This window comes from Sciurus vulgaris (assembly GCF_902686455.1).
Source record: "Sciurus vulgaris genome assembly, chromosome: 3".
In the NCBI taxonomy this organism is placed as follows: domain Eukaryota; kingdom Metazoa; phylum Chordata; class Mammalia; order Rodentia; family Sciuridae; genus Sciurus; species Sciurus vulgaris.
In genome coordinates, this window is record NC_136463.1 from 90019913 (window position 1) to 90043142 (window position 23230).

The 23230-nt window shown below is 41.3% G+C and overlaps 1 protein-coding gene and 1 pseudogene across 2 annotated transcripts in view; one reads left to right on the forward strand and one right to left on the reverse strand.

The window, feature by feature from the left end:
* Positions 1-23230, reverse strand: part of LOC306658026 (uncharacterized protein) — a gene marked incomplete at its 5' end in the record, with an annotated part of 151004 nt that overhangs the window by 26655 nt on the left and 101119 nt on the right. The gene's annotated exons all lie outside the window — the stretch shown is intronic.
* Positions 1764-23230, forward strand: part of LOC306655648 (histone-binding protein RBBP4-like) — a 49246-nt pseudogene continuing 27779 nt past the window's right edge. The window contains exon 1 of the transcript XR_013767025.1: positions 1764-3904. The product of XR_013767025.1 is annotated as a histone-binding protein RBBP4-like (transcript). The remainder of the gene's footprint in view (positions 3905-23230) is intronic.

Consider the following 23230-nt stretch of genomic DNA (forward strand, 5'->3'; position numbering starts at 1 on the left):
CCATCTCAACCCTGTGAGTCACGGTCATCAATTTAAGAGATATAGCACCATATACTGGATTTTAATTAGGAGGGTGACAGAAGTGTTTAAGAATGAAAACCCAACTGTCAAGCCCAATTAAGCAGGTTGATGGAACATACTATATGGTGTTTTATAAAGTGTGCATGTAACAACAGAAACATAAAGTCCTAGTTCAAGAGTTCAACTATATATAGAGAGAAGTAAATATGTAATAAAACTCATTCATTTATTGTGTATTGAATGTCAGTCTTGGAAACAAAAATTAATTTGGAATTGGATCCAAGACCAACATATTTATAAGTCAAGTCATGGGCAAGGTGTGGATGCAGGTTTGGGCTCTATCCAGCTTCAGTTGACTAAAAGGCTCCATGAGATAACCTCTGAGGCTGGATCCAGTTCCAAGATCCTGTAAGCGAGAACTTAAGTTTCCTGACCCATCAAAGCGAGAACAGGCTCAGGACAGGAAGATTGTGGATTAAGGGTAAAGAGAGATAGTGGAGGAAAAGAATTTGGAATCTATTATGTACCATTAGTATCCTGAGGCACCATTTCTGGGTAATCCTAATTTTCCCCTCCTTTGCCTTTTCTTTCTTTCTTTCTTTTTCTTTTTTTTTTTTTTTTAATTTTTTTAAGCCAAACTTCTATCCCCAAAAAGTAATTATTTGGAAAACACACTCATATCTCCTTCCTCTTAAACAAGACAACTAATATTTTTAAATTAACTAGAAAATACATACTGCAGAAAAAACTTTCACACCTTCCTAAGTGTCTATATGCAAATAGCCTCAACAACACATCATGCTTGTCTCTTTCAAAATGTATCAAATTCCCCATTTCACTTTGCCGAGAGAAATTGAACGTCAGCCTTCTCATTTAATCTAAAACTGGTCCTTTTCCTTCCAAACATCTCAGAGCAGCTGCCATCCCACTCTGGCTGCACAGTTAACTTGACCCTCCCCTTCCCTCCTGAATATTTTCCACACGCTCTCATGGGGAGCGGTTTCATGATCAGGAGAGAAAACAGGTCTGGGAGCCAGATCAGCTCATTTTGAGAGACCATGCTGCTTTTAGTGTTCCCATTGTACATGTCAGCACATACAAATACACGTGTGCACTGATCATACCATATTAGCCAAAGGACACTGAAGAACAAAACTTTGCAAGATGCAGGAGAACCAAAAAGGCAGCTCCCTCTTGCTTTTGGGCCACTGATCATTCATTTTAAATACTCAATCACTCAAACTGTATCTACCTATAATTGAAGACTGTACTTCTCATGGTGTCATGAAGCTGAGGAGTGTCTCTGTTACCACAGGTGCAGGTAGGAGTACCAAGAGACACTGTAATCAGAACTGGCCTGCTTCACAAACACACAGTAGAGGACCATGAGAGAGCATTAAACACACAAGAGCTTGAGAAAGTTTCCTAGAAAGTATGATCATTTCAAAAGGGGCATAAGATGGTCATGTACCTGATGAGAAAGAAAGGAACTAAAGAGAGGACAAAGGCTGGGGCAAAGAAGGTTAGGTTTTGCAAATGCACGTCAAAGATTCACCCTGCCTAATCAGAAATTCCAATCCAAGGTGATAAATGCAAGCCCCAGATTGGGTCTGTTGTGATCACAAACATTTGCATATAACCAATTAGTCATAATAAAAGCTCAGTCTCTTTGAGAAGGAAAGAAAAAAAAAACTACTTTTGCATCAAGTCAACCCCATATTATAGGTAATATGAAGCACTGATCTGAAGAAAAAATGGTAGTAATGTCTCAAGTAGGGGTGTGGGACAGCATCCACCCTGAGAGAAGGGAAACAGGGGGCAAAGGAACAACTTCTGGGGCTCAAGGGGACTATATACCCTCATACCTACAAGGAGCAGAAAAATAACCCACCAAATGGAAACATATTCCACATATCTCCTAAGCTATCTTGACTTCTGGGACCATTTTCTCCTATAAAAATGGCACTATGGGATACCCCCAGCTCGCCTGCCGCCATGGCCAACAAGGAAGCAGCCTTTAACGACGTAGTGGAAGAACATGTGATCAACAAGGAGTACAAAATATGGAAAAAGAACACCCCTTTTCTTTATGATTTGGTGATGACCCATGCTCTGGAGTGGCCTGGCCTAACAGCACAGTGGATTCCAGATGTAACCAGACCAGAAGGAAAAGATTTCAGCATTCATTGACTTGTCCTGGGAACACACACATCAGATGAGCAAAACCACCTTGTATAGCCAGTGTACAGCTCCCTAATGATGATGCTCAGTTTGATGCATCACACTACGACAGTGAGAAAGGAGAATTTGGAGGTTTTGGCTCAGTTAGTGGGAAAATTGAAATAGAAATCAAGATCAACCATGAAGAAGAAGTAAACAGGGCTCGTTATATGCCCCAGAACCCTTGCATCATTACAACAAAGACTCCATCCAGTGATGTCCTTGTTTTTGACTATACAAAGCATCTTCTAAACCAGACCCTTCTGGAGAGTACAACCCAGACTTGAATCTCCATGGACATCAGAAGGAAGGGTATGGGCTTTCTTGGAACCCAAATCTCAGTGGGCACTTACTTAATGCTTCAGATGACCATACCATCTGCCTATGGGATATCAGTGCCGTCCCAAAGGAAGGAAAAGTGGTCGATGCAAAGACCATCTTTACAGGGCATACAGCAGTGGTAGAAGATGTTTCCTGGCATCTGCTCCATGAGCCTTTGGATCAGTTGCTGATGATCAGAAACTTATGATTTGGGATACTCATTCAAATAATACTTCCAAACCAAGCCACTCAGTAGATGCTCACACTGCTGAAATGAACTGCCTCTCTTTCAATCCTTATAGTGAGTTTATACTTGCACAGGATCAGCTAACAAGACTGTTGCCTTGTGGAATCAGAGAAATCTGAAACTTAAGTTGCATTCCTTTGAATCACATAAGGATGAAATATTCCAGGTTCAGTGGTCACCTCACAATGAGACTATTTTGTCTTCTAGAGGTACTGATCACAGACTGAATGTCTGGGGTTTAAGTAAAATTGGAGAAGAACAATCCCCAGAAGATATAGAAGATGGCCCACAAGAGTTATTGTTTATTCATGGTGGTCACACTGCAAGACATCTGATTTCTCCTGGAATCCCAAAGAACCTTGGGTGATTTGCTCTGTATCAGAAGACAATATCATGCAAGTGTGGCAGATGGCAGAGAACATCTATAATGATGAAGATCCTGAAGGAAGTGTGGATCCTGAAGGACAAGGATCCTAGATGTCTGCACTTGTGATTTTTAGACTCCCCTTTTCCCCCCTCTCAACCCTGAGATCGATTTAACACTGGTTTTGAGATACAGGCTTTGTTCAGCTATCCCTCTATTATAGCTACCACCAACAATTGCTATTAGCCCAAACAGTGGGTGTTTTCTAAATATTAACTGGGGTACTTTATTCAGCAAAGCCAGACTTGTTTAAATTTTCTTCAGGAATTTTCTAGTAACAAACCCAGTTCTAAAGTAGCTACAGAAAGGGGAATATTATATGTGGTTATTTTTCTTCGTAAGCTGTATCCCCAAGTTTTCAGACTCATTTAAGTAAAAGCTAGAACGAGTAAGGAATAGAGCCAAGTGAGGTAGGTGTCTGAGTTATGAAGTATAAATACAGCAAGATGTCATTTTTATTCAGGAATTAGGGGAGATTCAAGGCATGTAGATTCCTACTCTAAAATCTTCACACCTTACTTTGCAGGATGCACATTTTCCTATGTAGACCAGTCTCCTCTTGATTTCTACAGTTAACTCAAAATTACATTTTCTTCCTTCCCCATATATTTTTGCTTGTTAGTGTATTTCTTCAGCTGTTTTCATATTATTCCTTTCCTTTCTGTGAAATGGTTTTTGTTCTTTTGGGTTTTTTTTGTTGTTGTTGTTGTTTGTTTGTTTTTGTTTTTTAAACTTGGGACCACCAAGTTGTAAAGATGTATGTTTTTACCTGACAGTTGTACCACGGGTATACTATCAAGTTGAGAAGAGTGAATTGATAGCTTGTATGTTTTTAAAATTAAATTAATCCTTGATTTAAAAAAAAGGCACTAAAATATATTTCTCTATTTTAAGAGATATCTCTGTGCAATGAATATTTGGATAAAAAATGACCTAGGATAATTTCGTTTCTGTTTACTCCTATGGGAAGAGAGCTGTGGATCATCAGTAGAAAGTTTCTATCAGTACAGCAGTTACCAGTGTTGTCACTGACTTTGGAGCCCCGCTGCCCAATTTGAATCTTCCTGAGCCATGTAAAACTGGACAATTTATTTAACATCTTTGTGCTTTGATTGTGTGTGTATGCGCGTGTGTGTGTGTGTGTGTGTGTGTGTGTGTGTGTGTGTGTGTTGCTGAGCACTGAATTCAGGACCCTATGCATGCTAGACAAGCGGTATACCACTGAGCTATACCCCTAGGACCCTCCCCCCATTTTCTTTATTCCTACAGTGTGGAGCTGATATACATAAAGCATTTGGAGCACCTGGCAAGAGTTTGCTGGCATCTAAGCTTCACTAAGTAGATCCCATTATTACCCTCCTGGCTCATATTTGTCACTTATGGTGATAAAACTTTCAGAAGACAACAAACTAAAAAGAGACTCACAGAGTTTGAAGAATAAAAGGCAATGAAGCCAAGTCCAGAGCTAATGAGGCCTCTTGGTCAAAACCCTATGGAGAAGGCATGGTCCCCAGAAATGAGAGGCTGCTTGATCTACCAACCAGGCCGAACTTAGGGGCCAATATGGAAGTCAAAGCCAATGGAATTCTGGGAAAAAGGTCTCACCATATCCATGGAGATCCGTTCAGGGCAAGTTTTAAAATATTTTAACATTTAATATCACGCAGCCCAGCCTCAGAAACTCAATCACCTCCCATGACCTCATGGACTCCTCCCATCCCCTGTCTCTGCTGGAGCAGCACCAGCCTAGGCACCAGGCTGCTGGGAGAAGCCTCCTCCCGTGACCTTTCTCTTCCACCTGTGGGGAATGCTTTCCTCCCAGATATCTGTACACCGTTCCCTCATCATCCGCATCTTTGTAACTTTCTCAGTGAGGTTTTCTATGACCACATTATTTAATGTATAACTGCTATTTCTGTCCTTCTGGCTTCACTTTTCTCCATAGCATTCCTTACAGCCTAACACATATTTTTTTTTTTCTCTCAAACTCCATAAAGTCTTGTTCACTGCTCTATTCCCAGCACCTGACACACAGAAGGTGCTTAACAGACTGGCTACAAGATTTCTACACGGGACACGCACACTACTGCTTGGTAGAAATAAAGGGTAAATGATAAAGCAAGCACATCACTGAACTCTCCTTTTCCTTTTCCTAGGATGAAGTCATATGCTGGATACCACTATTGATATTCAAGTAAAACTTCTTAATGGATGCCAGGAACAGAACTAAGGAACAATGCAAACCCTTGAAATGAAAACATAAATATATTATACTGGCAAGAGAGGGCTGGATCGGGGAAGGCCATCAGTTTCAAACAGAAACCTCAAACTCACTGCTACATCCACAATAGCAGGTGTCCATTGAGCTCCCACAAGGCAAGGGTCATGGAATAATGTCCAGAGAGCATTAAGTGGGATTGTCATTCGCCTATATAACTCTTTACTGTCACCCTCATGAAAAAGCAAAGGTGAAATCCCTCCCTGCAAACTAAGTTTCAGGCAAGACATAATCCTCAGAAGTTTATTGGGAAGGTAAAGTACCCAGAATCATGGATTTGTTTATCATTTCATTTTAGAAGACCTCTCTAAAATTGTTTGTAAGAAGTAGTCCAAAGACACAGGTTGAAGACCCAAGATTCTTGCTAAGAAATAAGAATCAGGGTGGGAACTTTTACTGGATCCAAACAAAATTTTCCATAACACGAAAGTAATTTCCAAGATGCTGGGCACTGAGATTGGCACCTAAACACAGAGTAGTATTCCACTTATAGGTAAGGAAACTTAGGCCCCCAAGACAATGACTAGTTAGAATCACAGAACTGGGAGGCAGCAGAGTCTATCCAGCTCTGGACTCTCACTGACCACAGTGATCACCAACTACCCCACTACATTAGTCAGCTTTTTTGCCACTGTGACAAAAAAAAAAAAAACTTACAAGAACAATTAGAGGAGGAAAAGTTTATTTGGGGGTTCATAGTTTCAGAGGTTTCAGTACACAGACAGACAGATAGCCCCATTTCTCCAGGCTCAAGAGGAGGTGGAACACCATGGCAGAAGGGTGTAGCAGAGGAAAGCAGCTCAGGACATGGCAGAAGAAGCAGAGAGAAACTCTCCTCACCATGAAAAAAATAAATACCCCAAAGGTACAACCCCAATGACTCAGCTCCTTCAGCCACACCCTACCTGCCTCCAGTTACCACCCAGTTAATCCCTCTCAGAGGATCAATGCACTGATTAGGTTCTCATAACCCAATCATTTCACCTCTAAACTTTCCTGCATTTTTTTCACACATGAGCTTTTGGAGGGACATCTAATATCTAAACCACCTACAAACACTTCACAGTCAAGATACTTCATGACATTCGGATATTCTTTAACTAGAACTTGAGAGACAGGCCCCAAAACTGTGAGCTCACTGGCAAACATTTACATTCTATTATCACCATATCATATGTAGAGGTGTTCATTAAATTTATGCATTAAATTTCTATTCCCTAGAAACAGGGGTTTTTGTAAGGACACCAATCTGATTGGTGCAGATGATAATCTGCAACCCTTATTTCCAAATAAGGTCACATTCTGAAGTACTGGGACTTCAATATGTAGAATCCGTAACAGAGGACAGGGCTGGTCTACTGGAGCCACTGTGGGAATAGTTCAGCAACAAGAACTTCTGGCCCAGTCACAAGATGATCGTAAGCACCAGTGCTGGCTTCCCATGGATATTACTTAATCATGGAAATGGAATAAGTAGCAAGGGTTATTATAGCAAGCCATCTTAAGTATATGATCCTCTCCCCACCTATAAACAGTAAAAACAATGGCATTCTCTTTCCATGAGACCTGGGCAAAATAAGGAGGTGAGAGACAAGGTCCAATCGTTGACTTAAGATCAATGTCTCTATATCCTTAGAAACCATGACCTTTAAAGTCCTAAAAAGAAAAATGAAACAAAACAAAAAAACAAGGACCTAAAAATGGTCTACCTTTGACTTTGAACCAATGCATCACTCCCATCTGGGCAGCTGGACTGAGGACACCATTCACATAAATCCTGAACTACTGAAGGGCTTATAGTCCCCAGTGCCAGCCTTGTACGTGGCCAGGTGTACAGGTCATGCCAAAGGCCAAGGAAGACCCAAAAGAAATGGGATATATGACTAAATCACACAGTCAGGCATCAAGGAACTCTATCTCCCAAGTGTTCTAAAAATGGAATACTAAGACTAAATAAGAAAGTAGTTCCTGAACTGCTCAGAACCAAAGCCACCCCAGGGTTCCTGCCTGAAGGGATTTCTTTCACTGGTAACTATTCAGTTTAACCACAAGATGTCAAAAACCTGGGAAGCTCCAGGGATATCCTCCTGGGCACTGATGAAGAGGCATTCAAACAAATAACAAAAAGAGGTATACTTCAAATGCAATTACTGCAGAGTGTTTATATTTAATTTACTTTTAGGAGGAAAGCAACTTCATAGTGTTCCCTATTGTGTGGTGTGAAAAATAACCCTGTCAGTTATAATCTCTCAGTAAATCACCACATCCAAAGGGAAGTGAAATGTTACTGAAGCCCAGGAAAAATCTGAATATGAGTCCTGCAACATCAGCCAGATTCCTCTTCAACTTGTAACATCTCCATAAACCAAGGTGCACTTATTTTCTAGTCCTGGAATTGACATTTCTGGAACCAAGAGGATTCACTATGTGAAAAAAGTGTCTTTCCAAAACTTCTACTCAATATCAAGCTCTGAGAAGACCTGGAAAACCAGCCAGGACCCATGCCTGGAAAACTGTTGTGTTTCTTGTTAATCAAATTAAAAAAAAAAAAAAAAATTCTCTGGCAACTCCAAACAAAAAGTGGATTACTGAGAATACGATAGGAGGGGAAATGATAGGTGATTCTGTGTTGGAGGCACCTTCCACCACTACTGTACACAATCACGCCTTGTCAATTCATCATTCAGGCCAGAGAAACAAAACAAAAGAGACAATTATCACCTTGGAGTCCAATCTGCAGATGAAAAATCAGATGAAAGTGGAGTGACATTGCATCTGAGAAGGAACAAGATTCTATCTTTGAGGACAGGAAACGGCACTGAACTAACATGTGCCATCAGTCAAGGAAACACCACAACTCCTCTGCCCAAATGGAGAGTCTTCCATTCACACATTCATTAGGTACCTGCTGTGTTTAAAGAACATATGCTGGTTCTTAGTGCACTACAGTGAAATGTTTGCCTCCCATGGGAGCACAGGACCATAGGATTTATTCCTTGATGACGTAAGAATCAAGAAGGGCTGTGTGGAAGAGATGACACTTGAGCTGGTTTGGAAGAGTGACAAGAAGATATGCAAACATTGGGAGAGGAAGACCCATTTCAGTGGAGAGAAGAGAACCAGGTAGACTGAAGCATGGGGTTCATGAAGGGTCTTAAATAGCATACTGAAGATTACGGACTTTATTCAGTAGGAAATGGGGGCCGTTTCATGTTAGAGAGAATAAGAGACATGCCTTTAAAGCTCTGTTACCCAGCAATCCCCAGGACAAACAGGAAGAGGCAAAAGCTTAAGGCAGAGAGTGTAATAACAAGGCCGCTACCATAGTTCATGCACAAGGTCAGGACATCTAGAAGTGAGAGGCAGCAGAAAGACCACAGGAATTCAGGTGAGCCCTGAGATACAGACAGAATACACAGGACCCCAGGACTGAAAGGGAATAAGAGAAGGCAACACCCAAATAAGAGTCCAGTACTTACTGAGTGCCTACTGTCTATAACACATAGTATTACAAATATAAATAAGACATCCAACAGTCTTCACATTCATGTGTGAGTTTTTTTGGTTCTAAATCATCAAGAAACTGGAGGGAGATAAAGAATCAATAGTCACAGTACTAATGACAATAGCTACTGGATTTGGGCTTTGAGGATAAATACACTTGGTCTTATTCATTAGGAACTTAAAATTGCCATCCTCTTTCAGGCTTTTTTCCATCCACCAGACTCAAGCCCTGCTGATTTTCATCTTTTGTTGTTGTTGTTTTTAGTTTTTTTATCCTAAGAGTTGTTGATAAGCTGTACCCAAGCTAATCCTATGAAATTTAAGGTTGAGGTCCCCATTTTCAGGTGGAGATAGAGAAAAGCTGAGTAACTTGCCCAAGGTCACCCATGCAGTCAGTGGCCAAACAGCTTGTCTGTCTCTAATCCAGGGATCTTACCTACCTGTCCTCCCTGAAATCTTTCACTCAATCCTTCTTCCCATTCCCGGAGCCCCTAGCCCAGCCTGACACACTGTCACTCAGTAATTGAGCTGCTCTGACTGCTCCTAATCATACTCCTCTCATCCGGTTTCTCCCAGTTTCCACCCAACACTTCCAAATAAATTTGCCCAATGTCAGGTTTGCATCATGCCACTCTTCTACTTGCAAATGTTCATGGCTCAAATTCCACGGCCTGACATCCAGGGACTCCAACCACTGGTCAAATGCCACCACTTACATATGCTGCTGCCTCCCATTTAGCTCTCAGAAGAAAAAGTCAGTTTCTTTTCCTGCAACTTCACAGCACATAATGTGCAAGTATAAGACAGTCATTTAGACAGAACTCTATATTGAGATATGTAAATATAAAATACAGATATAAACATAGATGCATGTAGAAATATGAATATATACACACATAAATCACAGATGTATAAACATATACATATATGTCATACATCCTTGGAAGTGAGAGAATTGGACAAGCATCATCGTTTATTTCATCTATTCTCGTATACTGCTCTACTCCATTTTTTACAAAGCTACTTAGCATCCTCAGGTTCCAGAAGCTTTTGTGCTATTGTGAGTACAGGATATGAAATTTTTAGGAAGACAAGATAGCAAGCGAGCAATACCTGGGTTATGTGGAACAGAGTAAGCTTCCACAAGTTTAGAGGAGAGAGAAATCATGGGAACTGATAGGACCCAGCATCAGTGGTGGATTAGAAACTGAGCTGGCCTTGAAAAGTGAAGGTGGAATTGAACCTGGAGGCAGAAGACCAGCACTTGCAGTCTCTCAGAGAACACACAAATTCCCTAAAAGTTCCAAATTTCCTAAGAGTGATTCCAATTGCATTCACTTAAGATTGTATTAGGAGCCCCCCGTCATAGCACAGAGCCTGACAGTTGACAGGAAACCAGACATAACAGCACACCATCCCCTGTGGATGATGGGAGAAAAGAGCAGCCCAAGCAGACAGTTCTCTCTCCCTCAGCCATTAACATCGGGCGGAAACTAAACAGGATGGGTCATGACAGCACTCCGAAAAACTCACACACCTGATACTATCAGCAGTTCTATTTGGAGCAGATCTCCCAAGGACAACCATGATGCAAAACCACGTATGCTGTGCTGGGCAGGACAGGGGGGTCAAGGGAGGACAGAACAGTGAGTACGAGTAGGGTGGGGACAGTGCGGGGGGCAGGGTTGAGCCCCCAAATTTTACTTATTGTTTCTTCAGTAGGTCTGAGTGGATCCAGGTCACTCAGAACATGGGTTACTTCAGGGTTAATCTTTTCTAGTGCCTAAAAGCTTGATTCATAAAAAATTGAAGTTGACTCTGACTCTGGGATTTTTTTTTTACACGCAGGTTTAACTCAGTAAGATCCTGGCCACCTGGTAGCAATTAACCCCTAGAAGGCCACTAGGCTACCAAGCAGCTTTTCTGGAGCATTCCTGCAGGAGAGGCAAAAAAGTCCCCATGCCACATGGGGCAGGAGGGTCCCTGAATTAAGTCATCAGGTTCTCTGGATGGAGAATTAAAGATTGCAAGCAATGACTTAAATAAAGAGGCAAATAAAGAGAAAAATCCAATTACACTGACGACCCTTGAACAGTCTGAGAACTACCATGACCGACTTTCCCATCCTCACCTAGCAGCAGAAAACGGGGCATCTGACTCACTCCAGAAACACTTTTAATCTGCGTCATCCAGTTTATGAAACAGAAGGGGAAGAGAGGGGAGAGGGAAGGAGGGAGGGGACGAGAGGATGGGGAGGAACACTCAGGCAGGCTAAAGGTTACCTACTTCATCACCAGCTTCTTTTATTTCACCATAGGTGGATCTTAACTTTACTGAGAGTTTAGCCAATGTGAATCAGTCTGTCTCTGCTAGGTGGTAATTACATCCCATAACTTATTAAATAAGAAATCCCATTTCAAAACCAAGAAAGTCATTACCACTAAAAATAAAAGTGGGAGCTAGCTATTTATATGCTGCCTGTCACCACGCCCTCTCACACACACAGCGGGATAAAAACAAAGACATATGGGGCACAAAAAGCTACTCTCCTGTTCCCCGAGAGCCCAGGATGCGGCAGAACTGTAAATTAGGGAGGTTCACCAATTGGCAGAAATCCTACCTGCTGAGTTTGTTAATTTAAGGCCATTTCCATCTATTAGTTTAGATGATCAGCAAGTAAATATCATTTCATCTAGCACATAAATAGCATTCAGAAGAAAGCATGGTGGCCAATTCTCTGAATCTCATAGAATCTGCAGAATATAAATTAAAGCACAAAGTTCTGCATAGATTCTAGGTTTCTCCCTCCTCTCCCTTCTCCCTGCCCCAACCCCTTCTCTCTTTCTCAGGAAAGCAAGAATGACAAAGGTCTTAGCAAACTAGCAAGTTAATTGGCTTCATTAAACAACACCAGCAACAAGTTGCAAGCTAGAAAATCTATTTCTAGGCAGATTGATGTACGTTCTCAATTATAGCAAAGGCTATGATCAATTACACACAAAATACAAACTCCCTTTACCGACCTCCACTTACACACTTGCCAGAGCAGTGAACATTCTACTTCCTCTGTAAAATGCCTGATTGGTCTAGGCCACATCTCAGGGAGTTCACTCAGTAGTAGAACCAGCTTTCACTAGTTTTTAGCCAAGAAATGATATTGTCTGCTCTCAAATCTGCTATGCCAGCTAGATTTGTTGAGCTAGTTACATGATATTAAATATCTACAGTAATAATAACAGCTGTCCTTGACTATGCACCAGACATTGTTCTAAGGACTTTACTTGTTATTGATGATTCTTGTAGCACTGCTATGAGGTGTGTACAATCATTTTCTCATTTTAGCAATGAAAATTCAAAGACCAAAGCCCAGTTTCAAGCCAGCAAGAAGCACAGATCAGATGACAGCCCAGGCAGTCTGGCTCCGTGGCCCATACATACTTTTAACTACTGAGCGCCGCTGACTAAATATTATACAAACTAATATCCCTGAGGATATTACAAAAACAAAACTGGGGGTCAACTTCTATTACTTAGATTTAATGCTTTGGGATGACTCATGGAAAACATTATGTTGAAAAATAGTGGCATTCAGCCAGGTGTGAGCAAGATAATTGTGGAACAGTGGAAGGGGGAAAAAATTTTTAAAACTTTAGAATGTCCAGGCACGATGGCACACACCTGTAATTCCAGAGGCATCAGAGGCTGAGGCAGGATCTTGAGTTCAATGTTAGCCTCAGCAAAAGTGAAGCACTAAGCAACTCAGTGAGACCCTGACTGTAAATAAAATACAAAAAAAGGGCTGGGAATGTGGCTCAGTGGTCAAGTGAGTTCAATCCCTGGTATCCTCCCCCACCCCACAAAAACAAAATAACTTTAGGATAATCCTTAGCTGGGCACAATGTCACACACTTGAAATCCCAGTGACTTGGGAGGCTGCGTCTAGAGGATTCCAAGTTCAAGGCTAGCCTTGGCAACTTAGCGAGACCCTGTCTCAAAATAAAAATAAATAAATCTTGAAAAAAAATTTTAACTTGGCTCATATGATATTCCCAGTATTTAAGAGCTTATTCTGCTTTAGCCTCAAGCAAACTGTAAACCTCAGGCAACATGCTCTGACTATGTGGTTCATAATAAGAAGTTCAATTCTGAATTCCTGTCACTGAATCCACATTCCAAGAAAGGGGTCACAAGATTTAGGTGTAGACATATAAATTTTAAGCATATAAAGTGTTTCCACTGAATGTTTATGTCCTTCCCCCAAAATTCATCTTGAAATTCTGACACACACATCCTATTGTGATACTAAGAGAAAGGGCCTTTGGGAGGTGGACAGGTCATGAGGGTAGAGAGCCTTCATGAATGGGATTAGTGTCTTCATAAGGGCACCCCAGAGAGCTTTCTCACCCACTATCAGTCATGTAAGGATATAATAAGAAGATGGCAGTGTGTCTCCTGGAAGAGGCCCTCACCAGAACCTGATCATGAACCTTCTTCTGGGGCCTCTAGATTCTAGAACTGTTAGAAATAAATTTCTTCAGTTTATAAGCCACTCAGTCTATGATTATAGCAGCCTGAAGTAAGACAAAGTTAAAATACAACATTAAGGATCTCTATGTTCCCAGCTTTACTGTACTTCTTTATTAATCAAGCAACGACCTCATGGGAAAAATTTGTTCTCTTTCTCTCTCTCTCTCTCTCTCTCTCTCTCTCTCTCTCTCTCTCTCTCTCTCTCTCTCACACACACACACACACACAGACACACACAGACACACACACACACACACATACTATAATGACTAAGACTCTCAACATAGAAAGTACTAATCAAGGGCTGGGGATATAGCTCAGTTGGTAGAGTGCTCACATCACAAGCATAAAGTTCTGGGTTCTAATCCCTAGCACCACAAAAAAAAAAAAAAAAAGAAAGAAAATACTAATTAAATAACTTTAGTGTTGCCCTCAATGTTCCTGGGTTTTGTCTTCTTTATTCACTTCTGAATCCCCAGACCTCAGAAAAGGTCCACCATATAAAAAGCAATCAACCAGTAATTTTATTAGAATGACTATATAACTGAATGAACAAGAATTATGTACAACCATGACTCTGGTTCAGTGAAATGAGGTCTATAAAAGCAAAACAGCTTATGAAATTTGAAAGATTTCTTAATCCTCACAGGTCATGAAGGCAGATGTGGTTTTTATGTGGGTTAACTATTCAGTAGTGAGTTCTCCACTGCATCTGATCCAACAGGGTAATTAGTAATTAATGGCACAAGATATTTGTGCAGAGGGCTAAAAATGTTGTCCAATGAAAGGAAGGGAATAAATTAATACCTGAAGGCCTATGAAGTACCATATTTTTAAATGAATCATTTTAAAACACAAAAATCAGCAAAACAGTCCTACCCATCTTAAGCTTTATCTAAGACTTGCTTTGTTAGTAACCAACAATTAACCAGTATGCAGTATGACTGAAAAATGGGATGAAAGTGTCACAGTGCTCAGAAGTGACCACTTTACTAGTGACCAGGGAATGGAGCATCAGTAGGCACCTACTGAATCGTGCATATAACTGAGATAAACTTAGAATCTGTACTCATCCAACTTACTTCTTCAGAAGACCTTTCAGGAAAAAGAACTTGGCATGTGGCAAGAGCACCAGCAGGTGTTCAGAAGACCCAGCTATGACCACAACAGCTCAGTCAGGTGGTTTTCAGCTACACTCCTGCTTTCTGTGAGCAGCTCCTTCCTCTGTGAGAGAAGGGACTATATGAACTCAAAGACAATTTTAAGTCTAAGCCCACCATATGCTGGATGATACCAGGCAATGCATAATTGCATCATGATTCCTCTGAGTCCCGGGCACTTTTGCCTTCCTGGCAATGTCCACTTGAAAATATTGAAATATTCACTGAAAATATTAAAAGTTATATTTTACAACTGTATTTGTATAAAAATTAGTATATCTATATTATGTGCTAAACCATGCTCTTCGACCTAAAAGCACTTTCCTTCTGATTAACAAAATTAAATATTTTCATGGGTGCTTTGCAATAGTTTGGGAGGTCAAAAGCACTGTCTGCCATAGCTTAAGAACAAGTCATCCCTGGGTCACGGTCTAAACCTACCTCGTGGTACAAAAACACCAGCCCTCCCTCCTTCTCAAACCAGAAAATGCGTAAGAGTTGTTTTCACAGAACACGGTCACAGGATCAGAGTGGCACTGCAGGAAGTCCCATTCGACAGCATGTGCAAGAGAGGCAGGAGAAGGCAAGCCTGGAACCCTGGAGGCCAGTAAGGCAGCCTCGCCATCACTTAACCACGAGGGCCAGGAGACAGACGCTAGGCAACTCTACCAGGCTTGACCACCAACTGCATCCATCCTGGCCTCCTACCTCCTAAACTGGTTCCAAGATTTTCTGGTCTTAGTGATTCAGATATAGTGCCTACTATATGCTGTTCAAACACCTGATAGACTTGATCATGCAAAAGAAAACAAAGCCTGCCCTGGGAACATTCACCAGCTTCCCAGTGAATCTAAAAACAAGCCAGGGTACAGAACACAGCATAGGGATCCATGGGAAATGTGAATGCGTGTGGAATCCTGCAGCTTGGGGACATTAGCACAGGCTAGGGGAAATCACTGAACCAAAGAACTTCTATATTGACTGCAATTTCTACTAAAAAACTGTACCTTTTGAAAAAGAGAGGTCAGCAGCATTAGTTTGAATACCTAGCACACAGGATGCTGCGCACCAGTTGACAAATAAGATAGAAAAGCAGATGCTTTCCACTCAAGCATTGTGAAAAAGCAAAACAAATGAATGAAAGTAAAATTTAAGGGACAGCTACCCAAAAAATGTAACTAAAAGCCAGTTACTCTCTCTCGCTCTCCATTAAAGCTAACAAAATCCCAGCTATTCCACAGTGTCAAGGATCCATGCTTGGGTCCCACCTAATTTTCTCACTCATTCATTCAACATTGAAAACTACTCAATCCTCAGGCATGGTGCTAGTGATACAAAATTAATTAAACAGAAATATGGTCCCTACCACTAATGGATTCATAGGCTAGAAAGAAGAGACAAATATCTAAGCAACAAACAGAAAGGATAATGATGGGTTAAAAGTGCTATGATTGCTATTACCCCAGTGCACAGTGCAGCCAGGAAAGAAAAGATGTCCTATTTATCGAGGAGAATAGGGAATGTTAAAGTGTTTGTCCACAAAGGCACAGACAATTGATGTAATCTTGAAATATTCAGAGGTGTTCTCTTGGGGTGAAGATAGGGAGGGTGGCAAGAAATGGTGTTTCAGAGTGAAAAGTGCACAAGATCAAAGATACATAGGCTAAAATAATAGGAATTACATTATTTAGCTGAAAATCATGCTGGTTTCAACCTGTATAACACTTTTTTTTTTTTCTCCTGAAGGTGACCTGGACAGTAGACTCTTCACTTTCAATTTACTACAAGATTTTCCAGAAAAAGAAATGCCAATCCACCAGAAACCACAGGCAGATTTCTTGACTTCCAGAGCAAGTAGTAAAGAGCTCAGCACCATGTTAGAGTGAAGAGGTATAAATGACAGACCCTTTCAGGAAAGCAACATTCCTACAATGACAGATTTGTATATAGGCCTAGGAGTTTGCCTGAAAATACTCACACACCAGTTCCTACTCCCTTCTTCCCAATGGGGGAAGTAAAGAAACACCAGAAACCTAATCCAGTGCCCTTGGTTAGGTGTAGAGGCAGGACCTTCCCCAGATGCCAGCTAGGGGTAGGCAGTTTAACAACCAGCACCCTTGCAGCCACCAAAGGGCAGATTGGTTTTGGAGCTCCTTAAAAAGACCCACCCCCAAAGTGTTGTCACTATCTGACCTGCCTCATAGCACCCGAAAATAAAACCCTATTTGAAAGATACTGAGGACATTTGAGTTGACTTAGTAATCTTTTCCCAAGAAAAGTCCTATCCCCAGCTGTTGAAAACAATCAGCAATAGTTGTTTAATACCATAACTTTAGAGGCTACAACACCAGTTAAGGTATAAAAGATCTGAAAAGAAGAAGTAGGAAATGAGAGGTCCATAGGGAACTTTAGAAAGTTCTAACATATTTTTAGAGAAATAAAAGGCTGTACATAGGGGCAGGGTTATATATGTGTACAGCTAAGATCCAAAAGAGCTCCAATCTCTCACCAACAGCTGATCTTAAGACCCTACTAAAGCAGGAAGTGAAGGTGAAGCAGGATTATAAACTGCTAGAACATTAAAGATGTACTCCAAACCCACACAGAGCTCCTTGGCAAAGGTGGAAGACTTATTAGTTATAGGTGTTTAAGGAAATCTCTGACCAATCATCATCTGACAACTAAGCTGGCAGAGACCTAAGCAATCACACACTTCAGGAAATAGAGCCACCACAGAATTAGACATTGAAGGTCACTGAAAATGAACCAGCAGCAAAAACAAATCCTGGGAAGGGGAGAGAATCTTATTTCCAGAGTTGCCAAAGTCAACTATTTTAAATGCCTAGACTTCAACAACAAAAAAATAATGATGAGACAAGAAGAAACAGTAAAATTTGCCTCATACGTAGAAAGGAAAAGCAATTAATAAAAACTGAGGAAGCCACGTGTTGGTCTTAAAGGCTAAGCAAATACTTTGTCAGCTTTTTTATACATATGTCAAAAAACTAAAGGATCACAACAATGTGTAAACAAACACAGAATATCAGTAAAGAGATATAAATGATTTCAAAGAAACAAACAAATTTCAGAGTAGGAAAATACGATAACTGAAATGAAAAATTCACAATAGGTAATTAATACCAGATCTGAGCTGGCAAAGAAAGAATGAGCACATTTGAGGATTGGTTATTCAAGATTATCCACTTTACAGAAAAGAAAGAATGAAGCGTAAGAAAAATGAACAGAGTTCATCAAGGATCAAACATCAAAAATACCAATATATGTGCAATACAAGTCCCACAGGAAGAGATGAGTAAAGAGATAAAAAAAAAAAAAAAGGAACAATGGTTCCAAACTTCCAAAATTTAATTAAAAGCATTAACCTAAGCTCAGGGGTAGAATGCTTGCCTTGCATGTACAAGGACCTGGGTCCAAGCCCCAGGGTAAAAAAGCAGAAATGCAACAACACAATACTTTGCAAAAAATGAGTAATTAAATATAAAATTAACAAATCATTTACAAGGTCTATAGGCTGAAGGTTATAAGGGTCTGATAAAGAAATCAAAAGGGCCTAACTGTAGAGACTACCATGTTCCTGGTTTAGAAGGACGATTACAGTCAAGATAAAAATTTTCCCAAAATTTATTTGTAGGTTTAACTCTGATCAAGATCCCAGTAAGATTCTTTTGTAGACATAGAAAAGGTTCTCCTAAAACTTAGATGAAAGGAAAATTTCTCATTGTCAAGACAGCGAAGAAAGAGGAGTAAAGAGGATGAACTGCTTTCCCTCTGCATACGTGCACCCATGTATATGCACATGTACACATGCATGTGTTTGTATGTATGCACTTCTGCCTAAGTCTGTATTAAACTTTCTTAAGTCCACCAAGTATGGATAAATTAGAACCATATGGTTTTTATTATGCAGGTAAAGGATATTGATTCAGGGAGGTTTCAAGATGGCGGCCTAGAGGGTGGCTGCATTTCATGTTGCTCCAGGACTCAGGATTCAAAAGAGGAGATATTGAGACACTTGGGACCAACTCAAAGCAGCCGGGTGAGTCTCTCCCATTGGGGAGGCGTCCCGGATGGGACAGTGGTCCCGGAACGCAGGAAACTTTGTGAAGTAGAGCTGCCAGTGAGACGCCCCTCCCCCCGCTGGAGCAGTGAACTCGGACAACTAGGAGCGCCGAAAAGGAGGCCGCTCGGCACAGCGCTGGGACTCGGAGCAACCACTGGGGATCCGGCGGCTGCCCAGGGGAGGAGTGGCGAGGAGAGCTGTGTGGACTCAGGACACCGGGGCCTGCCCTGAGGAGGAGGAGGAGGAGCGTGGCCACTTGGATTCGGAGAGACTGCACCAGAGCTACAGGCGGTTGCCAGAAGAGAAACTCCGCGGCGAGCTGTTTGGACTCAGAACGACGCTTCTGAACCCCGGGGCCTGCCCTGAGGACGAGGAGGAGGAAGAGGAACGCGGCCGCTTGGATTCGGGGTGACTACACCAGAGCTACAGGTGGTTGCCAGAGGAGAGGCTGCGTGGCGGGCTGTTTGGACTCGGACCACTTCTGAACCCCGGGGCCTGCTCGGAGGAGGAGGAGGAGAAGCGCGGCGGGTCCTTTGGACTCGCAGTGACTGCATTGGCGCTCCAGGCGGCTGCTCAGAGGAGAAGGCGAGTGGTGAGTTGTTTGGACTTAAAGGGACAGCGCCTGAACACAGGGGGGCTGCCTGGAGAGGAAGCGTGGTGGGTCGCTTGGTCTTGAGTGGCCGCACCAAGAGCTCCGGGCGGTTGCCCATAGGACCCGTGCAGCGGGTCACGTGGATTCAGAGCCACCCAGAGCGACCACTCCTGAACACTCGGGGGGTTAGCTGGAGGAAGAGGAGGAACGGGGAGGGTCACTTCGACTCGGAGTGATTGATTGCCCAGGGCTACGGGTGGTTGGTGGGAGGTGGAGGCACGCAGTGAGTTTCTTGGACTCCTAGTGACCGCACCGGAATACTGGGCAGCTGTCTGGAGGAAGAGGCGTGTGGCGGGTCTCTGGGACTCAGAGAGATTGTACGGGGCCCCAGGTGGCTGCTCAGAGGAGGGGCCGCATAGCCAGGCAATTAGGGGCAGAGCAGGGTCCCAGGATCTAGGAGGCTTCTGGGTGGAAGAGCCGCACAGAGACAGGCTTAGGGCGGAGCAAAGGTTCCAGGCCTGAGGGCATATTCTCTGAGGAGGGGCAGCCTAAGGAGATTCATCTGCGAAGGGTGAGGCTCCCAGGCCCAGGAGGTAGGGCCGGGCCCCTGAGAACTTTGCAGAGGAAGGCAGCCCAGCCCAGGCGGTAGCTGTAATTGAGGGGAACCTCTAGGAGGGTACTGACCAGCGAGACCTCCCCACCGGGTGAGTCTTCCCAGCCGGGTGAGGTTTCCCCACAAAGACGGTAAAACTAGAGACTCAGGCCCAAACAGGCCTTGCCTCAGCCCGCAGCCTAGGTCCCCTTTGGATGACCATTGGTCAACAAGTGGAGGCACCTCTGCCCACTAGCAGGGATTATACCCCTCCTGAAGGCCACCACTCCTAGAGAGGCAGCTTCCTTGTGGAGCTCCGCATTATCAACTTCCTCCAAGACTTCAGCCTACTGAAGGCTAAGGGGGGATATATATAGAAATCTTCAGGGACATTGTAAGTCAATAGAGGAAATCTGCAATATCTCAGCGGTCAACTGATACCTGAACAATATGAGAAAACAAGGAAAGAAAATGCTGCAAACAAATCTAGATGTTACATCAATAAAACCCAATGACAGCATGGCAGAAGAAATGACAGAAAAGGAGTTCAGAATGTACATAATTAAAATGATCAGAGAAGCAAACGATGAGATGAAAGAGCAAATGCAAGCATTGAATGATCGCACCAATCGACAGTTAAAAGAGCAAATACAGGAAGCAAAAGATCATTTCAATAAAGAGTTAGAGATATTGAAAAAAAACCAAACAGAAATCCTTGACATGAAAGAAACAATAAACCAAATTAAGAACTCCATAGAAAGCATATCCAATAGGATAGAACACCTGAAAGACAGAACCTCAGACATTGAAGACAAAATATTTAACCTTGAAAACAAAGTTGAACAAACAGAGAAGATGGTAAGAAATCATGAACAGAATCTACAAGAACTATGGGATATCATGAAAAGGCCAAATTTAAGAATTATTGGGATTGAGGAAGGCCTAGAGAAACAAGCCAAAGGAATGAACAATTTATTCAATGAAATAATATCAGAAAATTTCCCAAATCTGAAGAATGAAATGGAAAATCAAGTTCAAGAGGCTTATAGGACTCCAAATACACAAAACTACAACAGACCCACACCAAGGCACATTATAATGAAAATACCTAACATACAAAATAAAGACAGAATTTTAAAAGCTGTGAGAGAAAAGAACCAAATTACATTCAGGGGGACACCAATACGGATATCAGCAGACTTTTCAATCCAGACCCTAAAAGCTAGAAGGGCCTGGAACAACATTTTTCAAGCCCTGAAAGAAAATGGATGCCAACCAAGAATCTTATACCCAGCAAAACTTACCTTCAAATTTGACGATGAAATAAAATCCTTCCATGATAAACAAAAGCTAAAAGAATTTACAAAAAGAAAGCCAGCATTACAAAACATTCTCAGCAAAATATTCCATGAGGAAGAGATGAAAAACAAAGCAGCAAATCAGCAAAGGGAGGAATTATCCTAAAGGAATTGTCAAATAAAGGAGGAAACAAGTTGTGTCAAAGAAATAAATAAATAGAATTTAAAAAATGAACCAAATGACCGGGAAACCAAATCATATCTCTATAATAACCCTGAATGTTAATGGCCTGAATTCATCAATCAAAAGACATAGACTGGCAGATTGGATTAAAAAGAAAGATCCAACAATATGTTGCCTGCAAGAGACTCACCTCATAGAAAAAGATACCCATAGACTAAAGGTGAAAGGATGGGGAAAAACATACCATGCGCATGGACTCAGCAAAAAAGCTGGAGTATCCATCCTCATTTCCGATAGTGTGGACTTCAAGCCAAAGTTAGTCAGAAGGGATAAAGAAGGTCATTTCATACTGCTTAAGGGAAGCATAAATCAGCAAGATATAACAATCATAAACATCTATGCCCCAAACAGTGGCTCATCCATGTATGTCAAACAAATCCTTCTCAATTTCAGAAACCAAATAGACCATAACACAATAATACTAGGTGATTTTAACACGCCTCTCTCACCACTGGACAGATCTTCCAAACAAAAATTGAACAAAGAAACCATAGATCTCAATAACACAATCAATAATTTAGACTTAACGGACATTTATAGAATATACCATCCAACCAAGAGCGAATACACTTTCTTCTCAGCAGCACATGGATCCTTCTCTAAAATAGACCATATATTATGCCACAAAGCTAATGTTAGCAAATACAAGAAGATAGAGACACTACCATGTATTCTATCAGATCATAATGGATTGAAGTTAGAAATAAATGAAAGAGTAAAACACAGAAACTATTCCAACATCTGGAGATTAAACAATATGCTATTATATGATGAATGGATAACAGAAGATATTAGGAAGGAAATTAAAAAATTCTTAGAGGTAAATGAGAACAAAGAAACATCATATCAAAATCTCTGGGACACTATGAAAGCAATTCTTAGAGGGAAATTTATTTCATGGAGCGCATTTAATAAAAGAAGTAAAACTCAACAAATAAACGACCTAACGCTACAGCTCAAAGCCCTAGAAAAAGAAGAACAGACCAACACCAAAAGTAGTAGAAGACAGGAAATAGTTAAACTCAGAGCCGAAATCAATGAAATTGAAACAAAAGAAACAATACAAAAAATTGACAAAATAAATAGTTGGTTCTTCGAAAAAATAAACAAAATTGATAAACCTTTAGCCACACTAACAAAGAGAAGACGAGAGAAAACCCAAATCACTAAAATTCGGAATGAACAAGGAAATATCACAACAGACAGGATTGAAATACAAAATATAATTAGAAGCTATTTTGAAAATCTATACTCCAACAAAATAGAAAATTTCGAAGACATCAACAGGTTTCTAGAGACATATGAATTGCCTAAACTGAACGAGGAGGACATAAACAATTTAAATAGACCAATTTCAAGTACTGAAATAGAAGAAGTCATCAAAAGCCTACCAACAAAGAAAAGTCCGGGACCAGATGGGTTCTCAGCCGAGTTCTACAAAACCTTTAAAGAAGAGCTCATTCCAATACTTCTCAAAGTATTCCATAAAATAGAAGAGGAGGGAACCCTCCCAAACTCATTCTATGAAGCCAATATCACACTGATACCTAAACCAGACAGAGACTCATCAAGGAAAGAAAATTTCAGACCAATATCCTTAATGAACATCGACGCAAAAATTCTCAACAAAATTTTAGCAAATCGCATACAAAAACATATTAAAAAGATAGTGCACCATGATCAAGTGGGCTTCATCCCAGGGATGCAAGGTTGGTTCAACA